This window comes from Trachypithecus francoisi, unplaced genomic scaffold, assembly GCF_009764315.1.
Source record: "Trachypithecus francoisi isolate TF-2019V2 unplaced genomic scaffold, Tfra_2.0 Lachesis_group12, whole genome shotgun sequence".
In the NCBI taxonomy this organism is placed as follows: Eukaryota; Metazoa; Chordata; class Mammalia; order Primates; family Cercopithecidae; genus Trachypithecus; species Trachypithecus francoisi.
Window position 1 is genome coordinate 7965088 of NW_022681457.1, and position 6826 is coordinate 7971913.

At 50.8% G+C, this 6826-nt stretch overlaps 2 protein-coding genes across 6 annotated transcripts in view; one reads left to right on the forward strand and one right to left on the reverse strand.

The window, feature by feature from the left end:
* Nucleotides 1–6826, forward strand: part of LOC117093612 (zinc finger protein 813-like) — a 361257-nt gene that overhangs the window by 281248 nt on the left and 73183 nt on the right. The window lies entirely within an intron of this gene.
* LOC117093616 (zinc finger protein 28) overlaps nucleotides 1–6826 on the reverse strand; it is a 47813-nt gene that overhangs the window by 27626 nt on the left and 13361 nt on the right. The window contains exon 1 of one of the 2 annotated variants that reach the window (XM_033228972.1): nucleotides 2433–2517. The exons of the other annotated variant lie outside the window; for it this stretch is intronic. The gene's annotated coding sequence lies outside the window, so the exon portion shown is untranslated. Of the gene's footprint in view, nucleotides 1–2432; nucleotides 2518–6826 lie in introns of those variants that run through there. 2 annotated transcript variants of the gene reach the window in all.

Below are 6826 nucleotides of genomic sequence, written 5' to 3' on the forward strand. Positions count from 1 at the left end.
TCCCAAAGTGCTGTGATTACAGGCATGAGCCACCATGCTCAGCTTTGATGGTCCTTTTTTTTTTTTTTTTTTTTTTTTGAGATGGAGTCTCACTCTCACCCAGGATGGAGTACAGTGGCACAATCTTGGCTCACTGCAACCTCCACCTCCCAGGTTCAAGTGATTCTCCTGTCTCAGCCTCCTAAGTAGCTGGAATTACAGGCGTGTGCCACTACACCCAGCTAATTTAAAAATTTTTAGGAGCAAAGGGATTTCACCATGTTGGTCAGGCTGGTCTCAAACTCCTGACTTTGTGATCCTTGTGATCCACCCGCCTCAGCCTCTCAAAGTGCTGGGATTACAGGCGTGAGCCACTGCTCTTTTAAAAAGTACTATGGGCTAGGCGTGGTGGCTCATGCCTGTAATCCCAGCATTTGGGGGGCCAAGGCAGGTGGATCATCTGAGGTTGGGAGTTTGAGACCAGCATGACCAATATGAAGAAACCCCGTCTCTACTAAAAACACAAAATTTGCTGGACATGGTGGCTTATGCCTGTAATCCCAGCTACTCGGGAGGCTGAGGCAGGAGAATCGTCTGAACCTGGGAAGCGGAAATTGCGGTGAGCCGAGATTGTGCCACTGCACTCCATCCTGGACAAGAGTGACATTCCATCTCAAACAAACAAACAAACGATGACTATGTAGGCCAGGCACGGTGGCTCCTCTCTGTAATCCCACCTGGAATCCCAGTAATTTGGGAGGCCAAGGCCGGAAGATCCTTTGAGGCCAGAATTGAGACCAGCCTGGGAAACATAGTAAAATCCCATTTCTGCAAAAAAAAAAAAAAAAAAAAAAAAAAGTACAAAACTTAGCCAGGTTTGGTGGCTCACGCCTGTGGTCCCAGCTACTCAGGAGGCTGAGGCAGGAGGATTGCTTGAGTCTAGGAGGTCGAGGCTGCAGTTAGAGGAGATCACACCACTGCACTCCAGCCTGGGGGACAGAGGCAGACCCTGTCTCAAAAGATACATTAATTAAAGTAAAACTATTACATAACAACAGAAAATGATTCTCCCATTTCACTGCCCCTACCCCACCATGGGAAAAGGGAAGAGAGTGTCTCACAATTGAATTAAGTCACTACCCTCTGGCTGTATAGGGATTCCAAGTGGAAGCTGACCTCTGATGCCAAGATTTATAGAATGTACATGCCTTATAGATAGGAATTTTAAAATTCTCAATATCATCTGTGTAATTTAAACAAGTTTTAAGTTATTAGATTATATACAGAGAAGTCAACATGTCACAACTAATCATATCCAATGAACTCACCCATTTATCTGAACCCAAAGTCCCTCACCCCTTTTAATCTTTTGAGACAGGGTCCCGCTCTGTTGACCAGGCTGGAGTGCAGTGGCATGATCTCGGCTCACTGCAGCCTGGACCTCCTGGGCTCAAGTAATCCTCCTGCCTCAGCCTTCAGAGTAGCTGGGATTACAGGTGTGCACCATCACGCCCGGTTAATTTTTTTTTCTTTTGGCAGAGATGGGGTTCTCAGTATGTTGGCCCGGCTGGCCTCGAACTCCTGTACTTGCCTCAGTCTCCTAAACTGCTGGGATTACAGGCGTGAGCCACTGCGCCCAGCTCCTCTGTCTTCATTACTGTGCTTCCCTCCCTAATTCTCTACCTATCTCTCATTCTCCTCTTCTCTCTCTAGCTCTTGTTTTCTTTTTCCCTGGGATCTGCTCCTCCTGCTTTCTTTTTCTTTTCTTTTTTTTTCATTTTTGCTCTCTTGGCAAATCCCTCAGCCATCCTCTACTTTGCCATCTGTTAGGGTCTTTCTCATTCTTCTCTGTCTCAGGTTTTCTACTGCTCTCTCTCAGTCTCCTGATCCCTTTGGCCCACACAATCCAGGGGGCTTTGGAGTAAGACGTCCGCATCCAGGAGAAAGAAGCGCAGTTTCCAGGGGCTGGGCTGGGCAGGCAAGAACAACCGGTGTCATAGGACAGCCCCGGGCACCTCCCCCACGCGGGCTCAGGGTAAGCGGTGACTGCGGTGGGGAGACCTGGGGAGCATAAGGGCCCGGAACGAGGAGGGAGGTGTGGGGCGACGGCGCCTTAAGACAAGGCTGGGAGGCGCCAAGGGCGGGAATCCGCCTTGCCGTAAGGACTTTAAAAAGTGCGGGTCGGGAGGAGTCAGAAAAAGGTTTTGAGCACGAAAACTACGCGATGGGAAGTGTATACACTGCCCCGTAAGAGAAAGATCCAAGAATGGACCATCTTCAGGGCCACTTTAAACCCAAAAGGAAGCAACCCCTGGACTCTCACGGGGACGTCTACATTTGCTCTGGGCGAATGAAGACGGGTGAGAATTTCCAGGTCTATGGGGACCCCAGGTCCCAGGTACAGAAGCGCCGGGGACCTAGGAAACGCAGACTTAACACAGCGCAAAACTCACCGCTGCGGTGGGACCGTCACTCCACGCGATCCGCTTCCGGGTTTGCGCGAATCTGCGCGCGCAGGACAGAAGCCAGGCCGGGGCGGCACCCACGAGAAGGTGGGAGGGGCCTGGGCGAGATAGGGGCGGGGCGCGAGACGGAGAGACCGTACACTTTAGAATTAGCAGAGGACGGGGCGGGGGCGGGACCTGTGCGCCTCTGAACCTCGCTCCCAGCGCCTCTGTTGTTTGAGCTTTGGAGGCGGGACCGGCCAGGAAGGCTGAGGCGTGATTCAAAAGCCCTGTAATTGTCTCAAACGGCGATGCAAACTAGAATGTGAAATGCAAAGCCCTGCCTGGGTGGAGCGTAACGATTTCAGGCTGACGGCCCAAATAATAGAATAGAAATCCTCTCCCTTTCTATTCACTGGGAAAGGAGAGTCCACCCTACGCTCAGCGTCAGAGACTTTCCTAGGGCCACCGCCTGGGATGCGGGACGGACTGCTCAGGCCAGGAAGGAGTGAGGTCACCACCTGCTGCTTAAACCCAGCAGAGATGCGGGCACAGGGCTGAAATCCTGAGGTTGCAGCTACTCAGAAAGCAGCGGCGGGAGGATCGCTGAACCTGGGGCTTCAAGTTAGCCTGGGCGGCAAAGTAACACCTCCTCCTCTAGCGATCCCTTCCTCGTCTCTCTCTCTCTCTCTCTTTTTAAAATTTCTTTAAGTAAAATTTTTGATTGTGTGAGATAGGGATCCAACATTATTCTTTTTCATGTGAATATCCAGTGAGTTGTCCCAGCACATTTGTGGAAGAGATCTATTACTGTTATTCTTATAGTTACATTTTTCTTTTCTTTTCTTTTTTGAGACAGAGTATTTATCTGTCACCCAGGCTAGAGTGCAGTGGCGAGATCTCGGCTCACTGCAACCTTCACCCCCTGGGTTAAAGTAGTTCTCTTGCCTCAGCCTCCCAACTAGCTGGGATTACAGACGGGAGCCACCAAGCCTGGCTAATTGTTTTGTATTTTTAGTAGAGACGGGGTTTCGTCACGTTGGCCAGGCTGGATTCGAACTCCTGACGTCAAGTGATCCAGCCGCCTCCTCCTCCCAAACTGTTGGGATTACAGGCGTTAGCCACCGCGTTTGGTCAGGAAAACTCTTAGAACTTGGGTCTGCATACCACTGGACTCAGGTTGCATGACCACATTCCTTTCAAAGCTCAGAATTATTTAAAGGTCCATACCTTTACATTGGAATTATTTGATGTTTGAAATATTTGACTTCCTACCGAGGTACAGGTACTGTCTCCCTTGTTGTTTGCCTTTCAAAGAGAGACCCCAAGTCCTTCAGAAATACATCCCTGGGTTTTTAAGCTGAGAAAAGGATTACGTTGTTTCTAAAAAATACCACTTCAAGCCAGGCACGGTGGCTCACACCTGTAGTCCCAGTGGTTTAAGAGGCCGAGGCGGGCAGATCGCCTGAGGTCGGGAGTTCGAGACCAGTCTGACCAAAATGGAGAAACCCCATCTGTAGTAAAAATACAAGGTTAGCTGGGCATACTGGTACATGCCTGTAATCCCAGCTACTCAAGTGGCTGAGGCAGGAGAATCGCTTGAACCTGGGAGACAGACGTTGCTGTGAGCGGAGATCACGCCATTGCACTCCAGTGTGGGCAACAAGAGCAAAACTCTGTCTAAAGAAAAGCCTCAGGAGACAGAGAAAATACATTTACAAATTTTCTAAATAAATGTCCTAGGAAAAGAGACGAAAAAAATCTTTTTTTACTTTCAAAGGAGGAATTATACCTCTCATTTATTTGCTTGTTTGTTTGAGACAGGGTCTCGCTCTGTCACCCAGGCTGGAGTGTGGTGGCGAGATTAGAGCTCACTGCAACCATAAAATCCCTGGCTCAAGTGATCCGACCTCAGTGCCCCGAGCAGGTGGGACCACAGGCGTGCACCACCACACCTGACTCATTTTTTGATTTTTAGTAGAGACGACGTCTCACTACGTTGCCCAGGCTGATCTGGAAATCCTGGGCTCAAGCGATCCTCCCGCCTCGGCCTCTCAAAGTGCTGGAATTAGAGATGTGAGCCACCGCTCTAAGACCTGACTTTACTTCCATGAAATATGAAATTATCCTCCACCTCCTGTGTGTAATAGGCAGTTTTGCATGTCACCTTTCAGTTTCCATTATCCACTCAAACAACCAGGACTTTGCTTAGTTTAATAAGACTTTCTTTTTCTTTTTTTTTTTGTTTTATTTTGTTTTGTTTTGTTTTGTTTTGTTTTTTTTTGAGACGGAGTCTCGCTCTGTCGCCCAGGCTGGAGTGCAGTGCCGGATCTCAGCTCACTGCAAGCTCCGCCTCCGGGTTTACGCCATTCTCTCGCCTCAGCCTCCCGAGTAGCTGGGACTACAGGCGCCCGCCATCTCGCCCGGCTAATTTTTTGTATTTTTTAGTAGAGACGGGGTTTCACCGTGTTAGCCAGGATGGTCTCGATCTCCTGACCTCGTGATCCGCCCGTCTCGGCCTCCCAAAGTGCTGGGATTACAGGCTTGAGCCACCGCGCCCGGCCTAATAAGACTTTCTAATTGTCAGCCCCGCTGCAACCAGCGCCCCACTCCACCCCTTTACCGAGGTCCCCGCCCCTCTCCCCCTCCCTGCCCCAGACGGAGGGGAGCTCGCCCCGCCTGCAGTACGCGTGACTCTACCTGCTCAAAAAAGCCCTTTGCATTAAAGCCATTTTCAATTTAAGAGGAAAAACTATTCAGCGTTCAGCACAGGTGGTCCACTACAGTAAGTTGTTTTACCTTCTATTGCTTGAAATATTAACTTAAAACGGGCAGGAAGCATCCATGTGATATTAGGGGTAACATCACGGCACATGAAAATAATCCACCAATCGGAACCCGGAGGATCCAGTCCTAGAGGGAGAGGATGACAGCCGGTGACATCCATGGCCTAGCTGAGGAGAGAGCCCGGACCCGCCCCCTCCAGTCCTGGCTCTTTAGAATCACACACCTTCGGGATTTCGCCCCCTAGACGACGATAACCCTCTGGGGCCACTCCTGCCGGCTGTCCGACCCGGCCCCAGGCAGCCTTCTCCCTCTTACCCCGCCCCAGTTCCGTTCCAGGCCCCGCACCCACAGCGGCCTACACCCTCTAGCCACGACCCAGCACTTGTTCAGGCCCCGCCCCCTCTTTGACCTTCCCCCCTCCCGTCCGTCACCGCCGAGTGTCCAGGCCCCGCCCAGAAAGGGTCCAGGACCCACCCATGGTTTTTCTGCACCTAGCTCCCAGGGCTGACTCAGATGACTGTTTTCTTTTCTTTTTCTTTCTGCTTCAAACCTTCCTTTCGCAGCACTCTAGCCCCGAGTCCAGCCACACCAGGAATCTGGGCGCTTCGGAATGTTGAAATCCCCACGCCAGTTTGTGCAGTTATCAGGGAGTCCCAGGTTCACCATGGGAAGCTCGCAGGCCCGGTGGCTCTGCAGCTTTTACATCGTTTTACACGATGTCCTACCCCTTTCAGGATCCTATTGCCTTTTTCTTTTCTTTTCTTTTTTTTGAGACAGAGTCTCGCTCTGTCGCCCAGGCTGGAGTGCAGTGGCACGATCTCCGCTCACTGCAAGCTCCGCCTCCCAGGTTTATGCCATTCTCCTGCCTCAGCCTCCCAAGTACCTGGGACTACAGGCGCCGGCCACCTCGCCCGGCTAGTTTTTTGTATTTTTTAAGTAGAGACGGGGTTTCACCGTGTTCGCCAGGATGGTCTCGATCTCCTGACCTCGTGATCCACCCGTCTCGGCCTCCCAAAGTGCTGGGATTACAGCCTATTGCCCTTTTCATTAATCCCAGTTGGCGGCTGCTGAGTGCCTCATCCTTATCCACCCATGTTTCCCAGCTGTCAGCCCCTTTGTTACCATGAACGGTGACTCCAGTGTCGATCTCTTCCTGGCATGGTGGATGAGGACTACGAAATTCCTATTTTTATTAGAATTAGATCAACCGTCTGTTTTTGTATAACGTTCAGTCGTTTTGTTGCCTAAAATGGGGTCACAGTCCACAGCTTATGTTAGAGTTCTTGGATCTTGCGCAGTAAAGAATTCAAGGCGAGTGTCCCAGTGCAGTGAGGAGAGTTGATTGAAAGCTACCAGTGACACGGCAGGGCGTCCTTAGAAAGCAGGGGGAACGCCTCCTCATGAAGTTTTTCTTACCTAGGGGCCTACATAAAAGCTAAGGTATGTCTCCCTGCCGGTGGGCTGACAGTGTGAGAAAACTTATTACTTTGTTGGTTTGAAGCTATCTTTGGCTGGGCGTGGTGGCTCACGCCTGTAATCCCAGCACTTTGGAAGGTCGAGGCAGGCGGATCACCGGAGGTCAGGAATCTGAGACCAGCCTGCTATCTTAAAAGCAA